This window comes from Diabrotica undecimpunctata, chromosome 7 (genome assembly GCF_040954645.1).
Source record: "Diabrotica undecimpunctata isolate CICGRU chromosome 7, icDiaUnde3, whole genome shotgun sequence".
Taxonomy (NCBI): Eukaryota; Metazoa; Arthropoda; class Insecta; order Coleoptera; family Chrysomelidae; genus Diabrotica; species Diabrotica undecimpunctata.
Genome location: NC_092809.1, coordinates 42100223 through 42120264, shown reverse-complemented (window position 1 = coordinate 42120264; position 20042 = coordinate 42100223). Strand labels below are relative to the sequence as shown.

Below are 20042 nucleotides of genomic sequence, written 5' to 3'. Positions count from 1 at the left end.
TTCAACTTTACCTACATGCCCATTGCAAATACATTCTTTAAGAAAAAATCGAACAGAAAATAGACTTGTGTAGCATCAAATGGAACCACTTAGAATGAACTTAAATTCATTCTAACCAACAAGACTGCTACGTTAACAGATTTGAGTGTAATAAATAAATTTCAGGCGGCGACCATAAATAATCAGAACAAAAATTGTTCTAGATCTGAAACTAGAAAGAATAAAATTAGTCACAAAACCAACAGTAACCGATATAAATATTACCAACCTAAAAGAAAACTCGGAACACTACCAAAGGACAATTGATGAAAGATTACATGGCCAACTCGACTGATCTCAATTAATAGAAATCATCCTTGAGGAGTGATAAAGAAATCAGATGCCCAAAACAACAAAAAGAACATAGTAAACTATCTGATAAAACCATAATAATGCTAAAACAAAAAAAGACAATGAAAGTTTGTAGTAACATACAGAGAATAAATACACAGAACTTTATAAGACAATAAGAAAAATTATTAAGGAAGAATTAAGGAATAAGATAAGCAATAACCAGTGCGTTTTACCGGTTCTTATATATGGTGCAGAAACACTGACTCTGACAAAAAGAACAATAGATAAAGTAAGAGTTGCACTATGGAAAGAAGAAAGAAGAAGAAGAACAGAATTCACAGGTGCAGTTGAAAAAATAGCCATGGCTAAATGGGCTTTGCCATGTTGCCAGATTAACGGATGATAGATGGACCAGAAAGATTCTGGAATGGCGACCAAGGCAAGAGGCATATCGAAGCAGACGGTGACGACCACCGACTAGATGGGCGGATGATATAAAGCGCATCACCACAAATTGGATGCAATAAGCTTAAGATAGAAATAGGTGGAAAATTTTACGGGAGACCTACGTTCAGCAGTGGACAAATATAGGCTAATTGATGATGATGAAGGAATAAGAAAGAGATAATAGCGAAACTCAAACTCACTCAAAGGTCAATAGAGCGATGCATGATACTTGCAGGTATAACAAAGATAGATTAAAAAAGAATAGAATGGTTCAGATAGAAAACCAAGGTTACTGATGTAATCCACAGAATTAAATCTGTAAAATGGCAGTAAATGGGACATCCATCGAAAAGCACTGACAATAGATGGTCCACTAGAATTACACTGTGGTATACAAGAGGCGTTAAGAGACCAAGAAGACATCCAAATTTAAGAGGAGACTTTGACATAAGAACGAGGGAGACTGCTCCGTAATTGGTAGAATACGCTGAGAATTATGATGATAATGATAATATATGTTCGGAAAGGTTTTCGCTGTTAGTACAATTAAACTCAAAGCCAGGATATTATTAGAAACATTAATATCAAATTCGCATGGTTTTCGGTGAGTTGGACCGTGTTGATTTTTAAAACCCTATAACCTCTCGCCGAAAAACGCTTCATCCTATGCCAAAAATTCTTTTTATTGTATTATCTTTTTACAAACATGACTATATATTAATCCTAAATATTCTGGAAACTAAATACAATATCCAGCAAGACTACTTATCTCTTATTAAACATTGCATGTCCAACCTTATTTCATCTTCCAAAATAACTTACAGACAAATAATTGCTCACCCCACTTTCTCCAGTAATTGCCAATATCTTCATCATAGACTTCGTACATGATTAGGCGAATGAAACCATAGGTTTTGCAGTCAATATCCCAACCACATACACATAGACTACGTGACCCGAGCACTGTCCGCCTCAGTGCTCAAACCCACATGTTGGATACGATATTTTGACGATACATTCGTCATTTGGTCCCACGGCAAGGATGCATTTGTATATTTTCAAACCCATCTGAATAGTTGGAACTATTAAAAAGCGAAAACTTTATTATCTTGGACACATCACGAGAGGTAATAAATCCCAATTGCTTCGACTCATAATGCAAAGAAAATCAGCAGAAGATCAATAAAAAGGAGAAGACATTCCTGGCTGAAAAACGTGCTTGAATGGTTCACAGAAGAAAAATCTAGAACCATTTTTCATCTATGACGCTTGATATTACCGTTCTAGTAAAAGGTAATATCACTATAATATAATCCTAACAGTCCTCACTATTCATTGTTAGTATGAATGTGAATTCACTCAAAGCGTTCTCTACAATAGTTGTGTCGTCAGCAAATAAGATCATTTTATCTGTAGCCACAGAATTTGAAAAATCATCGACGAATAAAAGATACATCAGTTCTAATACTTAGTCAACATTAAAAACTTGTTCTTTTTCTTCTTCTTTCTCTTCTTCTTCTTCTTGTTCTTCTCTTTCTTTTTGTTTAGACATGACTCTGTCTGTTTTTTAATTTGCCGCCAGTAAGTTGTCGTTCCATTGTGTCTTTCGTTCAATCGTCTTTCGATCGTTTTCGTGGTCTTCCCACCGATCGTCTTCCTATTGGGAATTTATTGTCGTTCCATTCTACTCTTCGATTTCCTACCCACTCGTTAATGTTCTCCATCTTGCATCTCCGTCGTATATTTGTACTTCTAGTTCTGTCCTATAGGGTTTTCATCTCTGCTGTTTCTATCATTATTTTTGTTCTGTCAGAGTCAGGTCGTCTTTTTGCCGCGTATGTCATTATTGGTCTGATGACTGGTTTGTAAATTCTGCCTTTTATTTCTTTTCCGATATTTTTATTTCTCCATATTGGTTAATTTAGGCAACCTGCATCTCTGTTTGTTTTATTCACTTATCTTCCACTTCTGTTTCGAGCTTTCTGTAGCTAGATAGTGTGATGCCTAGATATTTAAACTACATTACTGGTTCTCTTATCGGACCCTCTAGCTCTAATTTATATCTCAGTAGATTTGCTATTATAACCACGCATTTTGTCTTTTTTGGGTAAATTACCATGTTAAATTTTTTGGCGGTTATATTAAGTTTCATCACTGTGGTTTATCCCATTGCCTGCTTTAATTGGAATAGATAGTTCTTTTTCTACTTTTACTTTTATTGTGTTATTGTATATATATATATATTGTGTTCGATCATTTTTATTATTCCTAGAGGTATCTCTTTTGCGTACAATAAGTGGAGAACGTACTTTAATGTGACCCTGTCAAATGCCTTCTTCTAATGATTTCTCTTGCACTTGTCTCATTATAAATATAGCATAGGTGCATGATCTTCCCGACCTAAAACCTTGTTGTTCTTGTGTTAGCGTTATAATTTCATTTAGTTTATTTGTTATTACTTTGGTTATTCATTTTAGTGTTGTGTTTAATAAATAAATTCCTCGGATCCGATTTCTCTTCCCTTTTGAAGAGAGGTATTAGGATGCTTGAACTGCATTCTTGTGGTGTTCTGTTTTGTTCTATTATTTTTGAAATAGTTTTAATAGTTGTTTGGTCACATCTGGTCCTCCGTACTTTAGAAGTTCATTCGGTATTATGTCATTTCATTGTGATTTTCTATTTTTAACTCCCTTAATACTTCCTTTACCTCTCCCCCTAATCAATATTTATTTCTTCGTTTGTCGTCACTTCTGCTGTTGGTGGTTTATTATCGTAACCTTAAGCAAATAGGTATCGAAAGTAGCCTGTCCATGTTTTCTTCGTAGAAGTCGTGTTCCACCTTCTCCAAATGATTCTGAATAAGTATTACGTGGATTCCATATATTGAGTCCTTCGACTTTGATATTTGTTTTTGTTGGTACCGCCCTCTTGGCTGTAAAGTATTTCAGGATGATTCTTATTTTACATAATACCAGGCTTTGTTCGCAGAGCGCAGAGCTACTCTATCCACCCCGCTATTACCCCAGACAGTGTTGTTTTATTAAAAACTTATGTCTTAATATCCATTTTAACTAGAAAAGATATTCCAAGTATGACCTAGTTATAATTCATTTGAGAAAGCGGATCCAAGTGGAATAGAGAGCCAATGAGTTACAAAAAAATATGAAGATATGAAGAAGAACTACTGGAGGTAGTCAGATAAGTAAAAAAAGGGGGAGCGTCAGGAAAGTAGGTACAAAATGACAGCAGTAATGATAAACAGCATGGAAAAAAAGCAAAGGAAGTACTATTAAATATATACAGACTCGGAACTGGCTTATATATCCAAATAGGATAGGAAAAGAATATAGAAGAGGAAGTAGGCATTACTCCAACAGATGTTAAAACCAATTTTTACACAGAGGTTAAGAACTAATCGCTTTGTATGGTTTTGTGAAATTAGTTGTTTTGTGAAAACGAGTGCAAGAGACTTAACCGTAATCTGTTGCCAGATATATCTCCATTTATTGGATTTTCAATCCTACATAATATAGCAGAATGACGGTATTAGATTTTTGTTTTGATAAAGTGCAGCAACAACCGTTGATACGTATTTCGACCTCCTTAAGTCTCTTCAGAACGGTATAGCCTCTGCTCAGAGCAGTGGCTATACCGTTCTGAAGAGACTTAAGGAGGTCGAAATACGTATCAACGGTTGTTGCTGCACTTTATCAAAACAAAAATCTAATACCGTCATTCTGTTTTGTTATTCACTTCGTTGGAAGTACGAGAAACTGAATTCACTACGAATTTTGACTAGGATGAACGGCTTGTGGAATGCAATTTTAGATTCCCTTGCCGATTAATTCATCCAGCTGTTTGTTTCGCAAATTTTAGGAAACACAGTGGTTAAGATTTGAATTCGGTTTCGCTAAGTAGAAATCGTTTGATTTCTCTTTTTGTCCTACATAATATCTTTGATAGAAGATCTTTCACTTATTAACATAAAAAATAACATTTGCAGTTTACCGTCTACGCAGACTACGTCTTGCTGGTGGTGGGTGGTGGGGTAGTATTATATATGGAATTACTATCTAATATATTAAAAAATTGGAATTCTTTATATAAAATAATATATGGTTAAAAGCTCGAATATATAAATTTTACAAATAAAAGGCAAGCACAGTTTTTTTGATTTAATCTTGCCCAAGTACTTTCGCTTTCAGAGCATCTTCAGTGGCATTTTGCCACAAATTGTTGGCTATCCAGCACATCAATGAATGTTATAAACATTTAAATACATTTACATAAAAACTAACACTAGAAAAAGGACAAACAGTTTAAAAATTGTTTCAATGCTACATTGTATGCAACGACAGGAGACAGAATGATCTGTCTCCTGCCCTTGCCGTTCTGTCTCCTGAAGTTTCTTAACTGTTTGTCCTTTGTTTAGTGTTAGATTTTGCGTAAATGTATTTAAATGATTATAACATTCATTGATGTGCTGGATAGTCAACAATTTTTGACGAAATGCCCCTGAAGATGCTCTGGGAGCGAAAGTACTTAAGCAAGATTTATTTAAAAAACTGTGCTCGATATCTGCCTCTTACTTGTAAAAATATTCTATATATGTTTGTGACATTGAAATGTCCTTAAAAAGGCATATGGAAAACACAAATAGGTAAAAAGCGTTCGTGTAAATAAACAGCAGCAAAAAAATTACTAAAAATAATTGTCTAGACTGTATCCAAATAGTATTATGTATTTCGAATAAATTACGAGCCTTCATCCACTTGTATTATCCAGAAAGACAGAAAGAGGGAGAAAATAGGCAATAATAATCTAATTTTATAACTGTCAACCCTCGCATGTATATTTGAAATATTCAGGAACTTTTGTTGTTTAGATCTAACTCCCTCGTGAATTAAGTGTATCAATATGGAATCACTTGTGCTTTCAAAACAATTATATATTGACACGAAGTTTCTAGCTCCTTCCACATTAATTTCTTATAAGTACAAATCCTCTTCGGAAAGGATTGAACATGAGTTTTCAATCCTAAGTTTGCGGCCTTAAAATAAACGGGAATCAATCGATATGCAGCTATTTTCGGCGCAGATATCCTACAACATCCTCAGGGGATATCTTTCGGATAACTTATAAAATAATTGGAACAATGGTTCTAAAACTACTTTCCTGTGGCATGTTTTATCTTGGATATTTGATATTTTTTGGGAACAAACTACAATAATTTTAATTAGAGTTCTTTCTTTGTTTGATTGTGCTCACGATTTCTTTCTCCTTTCCGATTCTTGGAGTACCTCTATGTTGGTGACATTTTCGGTCCAGGATATACGAAGAATGCGTCGGTACACCCACATTTCGAATGTTTCTAGTTTGCTCGTGAGTGTCTCTGTCAGCGTCCAGGCCTCCATACCATATAGTAAGATCGGAAATATGTAGAATTTAACTAGACGTAGTTTTAGGGGAAGAGACAAATCCTTGCTTATGAGGAGCTTTTTCATATTGTTAAATGCTGCTCTAGTTCGTTTTATTCTCGCCTTAATTTCTGTGGATTGTTTCCATTTTGTACGTTGTTTCCCGGATGTACGTTGGTGCCAAGGTATACATAAGATTCTACATGGTCAATTAGTATGTTACTTATCCGTAATTGTCGAGCAGGTTGTTGCTTTTTGCTTATCAGCATCCACTTTGTCTTCTTGAAGTTGAGGCTTAGGCCGCATTCCTCACTAACTGAATAAACTTTTTCCATTACCTGTTGTAATTCGTCTATGGTACTGGCAAGGATCACCGTGTCGTCGGCATATCTTATATTGTTCTTAACTCGCCGTTTATTTTTATGCCCTCATTTGCATTTTCCATAAATTTGTTAAATATTTCCTCGGAATAAATATTGAATAGGAGTGGGGATAAGATACACCCCTGATGGACACCTCTTTTGATCTGCACCCTTCCAGTGAGTTCGTTGCCAATTTTTGCTCTTGCTGTTTGACCCCAGTATAGGTTTGCCACAATTCGAATGTCCTTGTCGTCAATACCTGTTTCGCAGAATATCCATCAATTGTTCATGATTGACATTGTCAAATGCTTTTCTAAAATCCACAAAGCACAAATACACGTCCTTATCAACGTCTCTACACCGCTGTATAAGCACCTGGAGAGCGAAAACTGCTTCTCTAGTTCCAAGTGCTTTCCGAAAACCAAACTGCGATCTATCGATATTTGACTCACATTTATCATATATTCTTCTACGAATGATCTTAGTAAACGCTTCAGTGACATGATTGATCAAGCTTATAAGCCGGTAGTCATCACAGATCTGGGAATTTGGTTTCTTCGGGATTGTAATAAATGTTGACTGTAGCCAGTTCTCCGGGATTTTACCGCTATTATATATGTTGTTAAAAAGTACAACTAGATTATCAAGGAACTGTTTGTCTGATTTACATAGAATCTTTAATATTTCGCAGGGTACATTGTCTGGACCTGTTGACTTATTGTTTTTTAGTGCTGCAATGGCATCTTCTATCTCCGATTTAAGGATTGAAGGACCTGTTTCTCCTTCTCCATATAGGTGATCATCAGTCCTGTCAGATGCAAATGATTTTTCTATGTATGATTTCCATGTTTCTAACATCGTTGATGGCTCCGAGATAAGATTTCCATCGCTATCTTTTATGCTGTTGGGTGACTTATTGAATTTCTTCTTGTTTGTCATTGATTTTATTTTTTTGTGCATATTGTAACTGTCGTATTTCCGTTCGCATTGTTCTATTTCCCTGCATTCGTTGAAAACCCATTTTTCTTTGGCTTCTCGAATTTTCGTTCTTATGATTTTGTGGATCTGTTTGTATACTTCTTCATTTTTATTCTTGAATTTACGTCTTTCATCCATCATATCCATTGCCTCATCAGACATCCATTCTTTCTTCTTCTGTCTGTATTGCTTTAATAGAGTCGCGCATGTTGTTTGGATGGCTTCCCTCGATTTATCTCATCTCTCTATTATGTCCGACAGTTTTTTGTTAATGTCGTTTATTTTCTTACCTAGTTGTTCTCGTACTTTTATTTCGGTTTCTGGATTAGTGAGTTTCTTAATATCAATTGTGTTTAAATTAGATTTTTTTCTCGAGCCGTTTTACTCTCATGACCATTCTGCATACCAACAGATTGTGGTCCGTAGGAACATCGGTACCACGGTACGTTTTTGACGATTTTATCATGTTTTTATATCTTGTTGGTACTGCTATATACGACCTGTTACGATCTTTAAATACTTAAATCAATTTTACTTTCTGGTTTTATATCTGGTTTTATATATATATAGGAAAGGGGATTAGGACTATGAACTAATAACAATGAAGTATATGTTTAAGACGAGAATTCCATTTGTAAAGATTCAAATCAATCGAGACTGAGTATAGTGTCATCGCACGCTCTCAGTTTCTGATCAATGAGCGTACTGATGTCTTATACACTCTGGGAGCCCATCTAGCTAGCGTTCTACCTGCTATTCCCGACTGTTGGGGCAGTTGTTATTTAGAAGCCATTGGTGTTTTATTTTCACGACTTAAAGAAGCTCTACGAAAAAACGAGCTCACTGATAGATCTACTGATAGTGCAGAAAAACAACACCGGAGCCAAGAGCCGCACGGCCTTTTCGTCACCCTTGCTGCAACATGGCGCCCATGGACCTATGACCCAGTTCTTCTTCTTGATGTTCCTATCTGTGGCGAATGTCTTGTCTACAGCAATGCACAAAAGGTTCTCAAGATCGATAGTCAGGATGTTCTTCTTCTTTCTGAAACTCTTTTTAAATATTTTTCTTGTAGGATGGCTTGTAGGAGGGCAGATCTGAATTTATTGCGCATAATGTGTTCGAAGTACTTTATTCTTATGTGTTCTTTAGTCTTTTAAGGACCTCTTCATTTGTAATTAGGTCATTTCACGGGATCTTAAGTATTCTTCAATACAGCCACATCTTCAACGCTTCCGATCCCTTGCACATATCTTCGTTGAAGGTTCACGATTTACCAGCATAAAACAGAACAGAGGAGAGCATCGCAGCATTCTTACTTTTATACCAAGCCCTCAGCCGGTTAAAGGTGGATCTACGTTTTTTGATGCGTACTCTTATCTCCTGTTTGTTGATCCATTCATTATTTATTATGGTGCTAAGATAGTTGCAGTATTTCATTATTGAAAGTGAGTTATCTTTTTTTGCTTATTATTATTAGCTTTGTTTTCTTTATGTTTATATTAATTTCATACTGTTCACTGTAGTACGTGATTTTATTCATCAATACTTGCAGGTCTTCTAGTTTATCCGCAAATACGCATGACGGTGTCATTTGTTGTCTGATGTTGTTCAACGTGTATCCGTTTAGTAGAATGCTTTTTTAATTTCGTGTAAAGCTTTGCTAAATATTCTTTCAGCCAGGGCTGACCAGACAAAATACAGCGCTGCCTTACGACCCAGTCGAATCCACGAGTCGAATTCGGGAGAATAGTAGCTACCGGATAATAGATCCACGCACGATAGCAGCCAAATCCGCACTCTATCACATGTGATGGATCCAGTATTTTTTATCGAAATTCAAGATAAATACTGAATTTGTACACGATCTTCTAATTTATTCGTTATTGCAAAATTTTTATTATTAGTTTCAAGATAACATTCAACAAGTTAGTCAAGATAACATTAAACAAGATAACGTTTAACGATTGTTTAACAATAAAATGACACTTCTTCTTCTTCTTCATGTCCCTTGTCCGTTCCGAACGTTGGCAATTAACATGGCTATTCTGACTTTGTTTCAGATCTGAATAGTTCAGCAGATGACATTCCGAACCATTGCCGCAAGTTTTGAAGCCACGAGTGTCTTCTCCTCCCTGGACCCCTTCTACTGTCTATTTTCCCTTGAACGATCAGCTGTAGTACTCTATATTTATTATGTCTCATAACGTGACCCAAGTATTCCAACTTTCTTTTCTTTATACTTATTCCTACCTCTCTCTCTTTACCTATCCGGCGTAGTACCTCTTCGTTGGTCACGTGCTCAGTCCAGGATATACGTAATATACGTCGGTAAGCCTACATTTCGAAGGCCTCTACTTTTTTCATCAACGTTGCGGTCATTGTCCACGCCTCCATTCCATATAACAAAACCGGGAATACATAACATTTCAGAAGTCGAATTTTGAGAGGTAGGGTGAGGCTTTTAGAGGTGAAAATTTGCTTCATGCTAGTGAACGATGCTCTTGCCTTTTCTACTCTTATACGTATTTCCTTCGCTTGATCCCAATTTGAGTTAACTGTTGTTCCCAAGTAGATGTACGAATCCACGTGTTCAATTCTTTCATTGTCTAATATCAGTTGCTGTGGTGGTTGTTGGGTTTTGCTTACTAACATCCATTTGGTTTTTGTGATATTTAGTCCAGTGGCGGCTGGTGTGGTAAAATTTTGGGTAGGCCAAGCCAGCAAATTACATAAAGCTATGTGTAATCAGAGAGGGAGGGGTCATGGGGTCATGACCCCCCCCCTTAAAAATATTTGGAAACCCACTTATCCTATTGGTGGTAAGACTAAAAGTGACCTTGCATCAGAGATAAGTAATCACCCTCAAGATCCATGACCTCCCCAAAAAAAAAATTCTACAGCCGCCAGTGTGTGTAATACATTTTTTTTGTGTGAGAGTGGGAATCTTTTTTTTTTTTTCGAATTTTACGATTTTTTTTAAAACTTATTTGGGCAACCGTGCACTTGTTTGCAATTGTGTTGTTTGTTTAAAAATATGTTACAATTATAGATTATGTTACATATTTTTTTATCATAATTTAAAAGATAATTTATATTACAATTCGATAATTACGTTACAAGTGACAATGATGGTCGACGTAGGCCCGTCTGGTGCCTAAACAGCAAGCATAAACACGACAATATAAATCGTTGTCCGGCAAGCTGCTTAACTTCAAACGCTTATTGTACGGGGATCTTATGTGAGCTGGGAGGGCCAGTTCCGATCGGGCCTATTAATGATATTTAAAATTCGTGAATACGATTCGATGTTTTCTGTGGGAATATAATAACATAGTTGTTTTAACGGACGCAATGTATTGAGTGATTTAGTACATTTAAAAGTTATTTACATGCATTAACATAATCTTTGAATATGTGTTTTTCAATTTTAAAGCTCTTAAAATTATTGGGTAGGCCCGGCCTATCCTGCCTACCCCCAAAAGCCGCCACTGATTTAGTCTAAAATGACACGTCCGTTGTAAAACTATAAAAAAAACACTTAAGTCGCCAATTTTATTGATAGGGCTTTCTTTCTTGTGTGTAGGTACGTCTTATCTTAATGCAATCGGTAAAATAAGATTATTTTAACTAATCATATTTATTAAATGTAAAAAAAAACAAAAAAATATATAAAAAATTTATTTAAAAATTCTTTTATAGTGGCTGTATATGTTTAGAGCCACTAAATACATGGGTTAAAACCCTTTAAATGTTATATGATTAACTTTGAGTTACATTTTTAATAATTAAAAATTAGAATGTTTAAGTTACAATAGTAATTGATTACATGGCTATATACTCCACTGAGGTTGCTAGTCCTTGGACGAAGTGTCTGTGAGGACTTGTTCATAGGAACGCCAGCAGGAACAATTGCCAGCCCACTTGGAAAAATTAAAAAAAAAATACATTGAACAAATATACCGAACTTGGAAATTCAAATAATTTAAAATTAAAAAAAAATATATAGACCCTAATAACAAAGGTTTGGTGCATTAGAAATGCAAATAAAAATTTAGTCGGTATATTCCGTTTCTAAGCATATTTTTAGGGGCATACAAAAACTTGTATATATACAGTCTAAAATTTTAGACTGTATATATTATATATAATTATATATAAATATATATATTATATATATTATATATATATAAATATATATATAAATATATATATAAATATATAACTGTATATATTATAAATAATTATTAATACGCTTTTAGTTCGTTACGTTTTCTTCGCCATTGCGAAGAAAACACCTCATAATAGAAATACCTCATCGCATTGTCAGACATAATAAGCTTTATGTTGCCGTTGACTTCGGAGGAAAACGAACGAAAAGAAACATTTTCATACTATTTCGGAGAATGATTAACGACATGGTAATTCATATACCTCATACTTAAGTACCACAAAAGAATCTGGCAACTTTCCAAATAATATACTCATCGCGCCACCCACAATGCCTGTATTTATTTTGGAATATATGTTTCAACGAGTCCCTAAAAAGTTTTACTTGCCCACCCAAAAACTCATAACCGAGTGAATTTATCGAAAGCTTAATTTTCATAGTAATAAATTATAAATAACGGTAAATATAAATATTTTGGTAATTAAAAAAAAATCGGTTGCCTGTAAAGTCGGTTTTACGGGCGAAAATTTTACGTGACAACGTCTTTTTCTCGGTAGAATATTTATTGATATGAATATTATTAAATTGCACAATAGGAACAAGGAATTGAATGAAAATAAGAATTGCACAAATTTTAACTATAGAAATATATTTTGTTTACTAAAACATTGTACATGTAAACTTAAACTTAACTAATTTCTATTTGAGTGATTTTGTTGAGGATAGGACGATGATAGGAGAAATAGCATCGCACCAGCGGACCGATCATGTTTGAGTGGGAGAGAGACGCAAGGCATTCGCCGGTCCGGCGGGCCTCTCTCTAGTTCGGTGACTCATCGTAACAGACGTGAGCGGGCGTTACACTTTTTCATGAGTGACTCCGAGCCACAACCTAATTTAAGACGTTGTCACGTCAAAAATACAGGGTGAGTTTTTAGTGTGACATTGGTCAATAATTCCATTATGGTACAGACTATTCAAAAAAGTTCTTAAAATATGCAATTTTACACTACTATATAGAATAGTTAACGATTATTTATTTTACATAATACGGTTAACAATATGTTGTAGTTTTCAAATTCAAAAGTATTCCCTAAACTTTAAATTTTATATACATTTTTTGAACTGAATACTTCTTATTACATAATATACATAAATAAACACTTATTAATGATAATTAAAATGAAGTAATTAAACACAAATACAAGATAATAATGAAAATGCAAATAATGAATAAATTCTATATTATATTTAACAAACTTTGAAAATGACTGAAATCATTAAAAAAAATTTTGAGAGAAAAAAATTTATCCTAAATTTTAAATAAATGTGTGGTGTTATTATAAAAAAATATTAACAATTCAGTACTATCATAACATTTCATTTTTAAATGTGGAATCCTTTACGTTTTTGTACTCGCTTCAGTGATACATATATACAACAATTGGAACAATATGCTGTAGATTAATAGGGCCCATGAGCAGGGTCCATAGTAGTGATAGGCTAAACTGTCATTCTACAATCAGAAGTATAACTACTATGATCGTGATTTTTACCTGTGATTGTGATTCAACAGGGCAAGGAAATAGTCGTATGTGTATGTTAAACTTAGAATAAAAAGTGTTGCCATTATCCAAAATAAACTTCTATACGTATTTTGTCTAGGTCACGATTATAAAATTGGGTTTTAGAGAACGCCTAAAACGCGTGAAAATAATTTTTTAATAATAAATAATTTGATGTTTTTTTCATTGTCTCTATTTTATAAAAATAACGACAATATACAAAATATAGTTTTGTATATTGTCGTAGTAAAAATAAAGTAAATAACAAAATAAAGTTGTGAAAAAACTTAAACTATTTTTGTTTAAAATTATAAATCTAGCGTAATTAGTTATTATAGTGTAGAAAAAACAAAACAATTTTATAATATCTTTAAAAATTCAATTTTTTTATCAATTTATATATACATAATAACCTATGACTACCCACTACAAATATACACTAAACTAGCCATGTTCATATTTCTCCAATGACGATATAATATTATCTTTGCCTTTGCATTCCTCGTTAGAAAGAGACTTCACAATACCGCCGATGCGCCGACTACCTCTACCTCGTTCTTTGTTATCCTGTTACACGTCTCTCATTTCACAACTTCGCGACTGAGACGATAACGTGATATATCACATTTTAACGGTGAAGAACTACAGACATAGAATAAGACCGAAATCAAAGTCACAGTATAATTTGTTGCTATTCACAGGTCGTGATTGTTATTTTCTAATCACAGCTGTTAAACCACAGGGTAGTGATATTTACCCCACCTCTAGTCGATAGACTCCCCTACATGCACGATCCTACGGGCGTCAGGGTAGAGGCGGATTAAAAGCATCATCAGTTCATTACACTATTTGTAGTGAACTGATGATGCTTTTAAAAATAAAAGCGAAACGTATTCAAGTAAATCAATGAAGTAGTTGTTGACATTCATTTGCCAATTATTGACCGATCAAACCTCTGCTATTCAACTATTGAATATATTTTAAATATATATATATATATATATATATATATATATATTTAAAATTATATATATATATATATATATATATATATATATATATATATATATTTGCTGATACTATAAATCAATATATATATATATATATATATATATATATATATATATATATATATATATATATAGATATAGATATATATTTTTTTTGTACTAACCGCGGAAATCAAATCTTTCCGAACATAGATATAAATATATATATATATATATATATATATATATATATATATATATATATATATATATATATATAGATATATATATATATATATATATATAGATATATATATATATATATATATATATATATATATATGTTATTGTGATATTTAAAGTCTTGGTGCGCCAAGCAATAATTAGCTAATTAAATTTTTTTGATTAATTAAAATTATTTAAATGATATGATTATGACTCTATCACAATTTTTAATTCTTTTATCTCAGGGTTAAATTCGTGCTTCAATATCTATGCTATTACATGTGAAAGGTAAGGTCCAGAGAATACCGGAATAATAAAAAACACATATGATCTAACACTATATATTGAAATAAAAATAATGAAATAATTCACACTCAAAAGTTTTCAATAAACAAATCTCATATAAGGATTCTCAAAATTTTGTTCTCCGTACGTGAACAATCAAAATTTATGGTACAAACAATATTAATTGAAAACTCAAAATCCCAAACTATTCTAACTCTCCTAATCAAAATATTTATATCCTTTCTAAATTACGTGTAAAAATTGTGTTATCAATAAAAGAAAAAAAACTGCAGAAAACAAAAATATCTCTCTCTGATGATGAGTGGTTCAAATCCTTGTTCCTTGTAGACTGTATTATCTCCTCTCAACCGCTCCCTATGTAATCAGCAATCTTACAACAGATTGTTGCAAGTATATCGTCCTTAATGATCTCCTTCAAAAGCAACAATCATTCAAATTATGATAGCCTTTCTCCTCTCGATAAACTGAAGCTCTCGTTGGCCCGAGTGAAAAATGACTCTTGGAATATCTTCTCTTTACGATAAACTGAATCTCTCGTTGGCCTGAACAGTGACTCTTGGAATATAAGTAGGAAAATATGACTTACAATATTTTGCTGCTTCAGCTTCTGTCAGATACACTAACTCCACAAAAACTCACTAACATTCAACACTACTGCTTGCTACTTCTTTGGAACCACCAGAGAACAATCCTGTTCCTCTTACAGACTTGGAAAATCAACTGATTGTCTTTTCTCTCTCCTCAATCTCGCTAAACTTTTTCCTACATACTTATCCCACCTTTTTCAATCTCCGCCAATCAAAACTCGTCACAATTCCCCCATTTTTTCATTTCGATAACAAACAAATTTTTACCTATAATTATAAAATTTCCTAAAACTTATTTACAAATAATATTTTCTATAATTCTTAAAAACTAACAAAAACCTCTTTCTAAAATCTCTTCTATTTGTCTCTAATCACTGCATTAATGTATTTTGGAAAACCCCGTTCAATTGTCTTTTTGTTTTCACTTAAAATTATGCGGGTCACTCAAGTATAACAAAGAAATAATTTATGCAAAGCTTACATTTTGTTTAGTACAGGTAATTCAAGAAATTAATAACTCTCCTTCTTCGAAATGTTTGTTGGATATTATCCTACTTATCTGAATTATTTTAATGTTATTGAATTTTGAAATATTTTTAAACAAACCAATATTTTTCTCGATTTTACATATCATAACAATATATATATATATATATATATATATATATATATATATATATATATATATATATATATATTCGTTACATGATCGTTCCATTCTCTTCTTCTATGTCTTACCCAGTCCTTGATGTTCTCCACCTTGCATATACGTATTTCTAGCTCTGTCCCATAGTGTTTTACCATCAAGTTATCTAAGAGTTTTCATCCCTGCTATTTGTAAAATCCTTTTTGTTCTCTTTGTGTCAGGTCGTGTTTCTACCGCGAATGTCATTATTGGTCTGATGACTCTTTTGTAAATTCTGGCTTTCATTTCTTTCCCGATGTTTTTATTATTTCATCCATAATCAGGTTAAACAATTAGGAATCTCCCCTGTCTTATTCTATTGCCAGCTTCAATAGGGTCAGTTAATCCTTTTGTACTTGTGCTTTTATTGTGTTGTTTTGGTAGATATTTTCGATCGTTTTTAAGGGTTTTGCCGTAAGGTCCACGAAACATAGATATGCTAGTTTGTTGTATTCTTATGATTTCCCTGCACTTGCCTCATTATAAAAATAGCGTGGGCGCATTATCTTCCCGACCTAAAACCTTGTTGTTCTTCTGCTAATGTTATAATTTCATTCAGTTTATTCGTTATCACTTTGATTGTCTTTTAGTGTTGTGTTTAATAAATTAACTCTAATTTTCCGGGTCCAATTTTTCTTGCTTTTTGAAGAGAGATATTAGAATACTTGATCTCCATTCCTGAGGAATTCTGTTTTATTCTATTATTTTTTGGATTAGATATAGTAGCTCAGATCTGATTCTCCGTACTTTAGGGGTTCGTTCGGTATTCTGTTTTCTCCTGGTGATTTTCTGTTTTTTGATTTCCCTAATGCTCCCTTTACCACTTCCGCCTCAATATTTCTGCCCATGTTTCCTTCTGAACGTGTTTCGTTTTTATTAGTTCGTTCATCATTTTCTTTATCCTCTGATCATTCTCGATATTTCTTTGTATGATTCGTAGAAGTCGTATTCCATCTGTTTTGGGAAGCTCTGCCAGTGTTCCCTTTTTATTTGTCTAACTAAAGTATTCCTTTAATTTCTGATTCGTTTATAGTGGTTGTATACCTGTTGTGTTTATTGTGTTTTGTATTGTAAAAAGGCTTTCTTCTTTTCTTCACATTTTGTCTTTACTTCCTCTCTAAACGATGGGGTTTTCATTTGTGATATATTGGTGTTCGTTACTTTCCTCTCTTAACGTAATTCTGTTGGTGTGTTCTGTTGCAAGATGTCTGTGTAAAGTGTGTAAATATTACTGTAAATTAGTACTTATAGAAATATTACAGAATGAAACTCTAGTTCTCAAAATGACAACAAACAATTTAGTTAACTACTCACTAATCGCCTTGATCAGATTGTAGCACAAAGTACCCTCAGCTTGTTGGTATAAAAAAATCTCTCATGAAAAATGATCAATTTTAATTTATAAAATCTAAAAAAATAATGAATGTAAAAACATATTTTATTTTTATTGCTTGCTTGCCCCGTTATCCGGCGCTGTGTACAGTAGTGCCAAATCCCATATTGTAAGAGAAATATAAATATAAGAAAATATACAGGATGTCCCATTTAAATAATTGTATGTTTGCTTTACCACGTAGTTAATATTCATTCTGTAGAATGTAGGCATATTGTCCAAGACTTACTTACATTTTTCCTAAATAACTTTTTTGGATATTCTGTGTCATATAATTATCGACCAATGTCTCACTGGAAACTCACCCTGTATATTACTACTAATAAGACGGAGGAAAACAAACATTTCTAGACAAACACAGGTGTAATAGTTCAACAAGTTTTATTAATTTATTATTAATTCACGAAGAACTCCAGAGAATCGCAGTCCTTACATGTGATTTTGTGAAATGCTATAATAATTACACTTTTTACATTTTTGGAAAGCTTTTTATGCATGAGAATGATATAAGAAATCAAATTTTTCATCACCAGTTACAAAGCATAGCAACTGACCACTGTTTTCCAATTTTTCCCCTTCTAACTAAAATTAATTTCTCTTCTATCCTAATAATTGTTTTAGTATGTGCCATTTCCAATCAAATTAAAGTCTGATCAATATTCGCTATTTGTGATTTCATAATTTTCATTTTTACGTGTTGATGTTTACGTGTCATAATGCAAAACGTTGAAATGCAATAACGAATCACTATGAGTATAATGCATCAGGAAGTTTTTGTGCTAATGTTGTTATTGTTCTGAGGCTAAGACTGTTGTACCGATATACTTGTCTGTAATTACATTACAGCCACTATTTTCTGATCATGTTTCAAGACATTCTGTATTTTTACTCCTACAAAAATGTCGATTTCTATTTGTAACCTTGAGATTTTCAGTCATTGTTCTCCAACGAAATTGTAATAATTCAAATCTCAGTGCTACTTCTTGGCGTCATAAAACTTGTGAGTTTTACACTTGATGTATTAAGACGACATTTCCGAGATGCTGTCTTACTATCAAAGCAAATTCGGCACGAATATCTTTTTTTTTAATCCCTAGAACCCAATAATGTAACATTGAATCGAATCAAATGCTTAACCTGTTCGACATTTTCTAATTACTTGGATTCTCTTTTTGGAACCTTTTCCTGGTCTATATCTAGCCAAGTACATTACTAAGATCCCATCAATTAACAGTCGATGCACCGAAAATAAACAAGTTTAAAGAGGCAATTGTAAGTCATGTGTCTTTTGGTGGTTGGCCTGAAAATAATTAGCGGTTTAGAAGAACGTAGAATGCGACGTAAAATAAATCACTGTCTTCATTTCAGAGACAATAAATTTGTAAACACGCTTTAGGTATTTAAAAACATTAGTTTTATTCTTAGATTGAGGATTTTTGGAAGAGTTTACATGTGTTATGTATTTTTAACTACATGTAGAATTTATTGTACAGGGCTAAAGTATGTTCAAGATAAATTAGCATTTTTTTTCTCTTTTTTTTTATTTGCAAATGCTGTTTTTAAAGTTGAAACAAAGGAAAATGTTTCAAAATTAAGTTGTGAAGTTATATACATAAATTTACATTGGACATACAGAGGGAAAATATATATTGGACCACACGAGATCGTTCGAACATAAAAGAAATAATTTTGTCCATTTTAATTATTATAAGACAATAAATTTTTCATTTTTCAAATCTTAATTTGTAATCTTTTGGTCTAGGTAAATTTCCATAGTCACTTTAAATAGTAAAAGTACCATTTTTATAACAAAATTTTTGGAGAATGTATATTCAAACTTCTTACTTCCTCACCACGTGCACAGTGCTAGGCAGTAGTCATTAAACGCCAAGAAACGATTGGCTATCGACGAATCTTTATGCCGAATTTTGTAGAAAGTACCCAGAAATCCAAGTACCTGAATAACGAGTAGCAGACCAATAACGGGTAATTATGACAAACAATCTAATCCCAGAGACTAGACGCGATATGGTCAGAAGCAAAGTCAACGAGATATTCATAACCAAGAAGCAGCTGTACATCAAGTACACAAAGAAATACATAAACAGATTCATGAGGTTGCCACACTAGAAACTCAACCTCATAGCACACAGCAGGACAACAATGAGTTGCATGTTAGCCTGGTAAGCGAAATGGCACTTGCCGTACAAGAGTTTAACGGAACAACTTCACTTGCCAGACCATCGCTACCAAAAATAAATCCTTGTGAGAAACTAGGTGCCTGTTACACATTGTGAAGTTCTACCCAATTACCTACCCAGCATAAAGCTAAAGAAGTAATAATAAATAACAAGAGAAATCATACGATTTCCTACCAGGCGAAACTGAATTCAAATTTTTACCACTTTGCCTTCTACAACTTGCAAAGCAAACAGCTTGATGAATTACTCGGCAAGGGAATCTAAAATATGCATTCCACATGCCGTTCATAACGGAGTAAAGAAATAAAACATAATGACGGTATTAGATTTTTGTTTTGATACAGGGCAGCGGCAAGTCGCTTATACGTATTTCGACCTCTTTA

At 33.3% G+C, this 20042-nt stretch overlaps 1 protein-coding gene across 1 annotated transcript in view; it reads left to right on the top strand.

Moving 5' to 3' along the window:
- aus (argus) overlaps nt 1-20042 on the top strand; it is a 139338-nt gene that overhangs the window by 34124 nt on the left and 85172 nt on the right. The window lies entirely within an intron of this gene.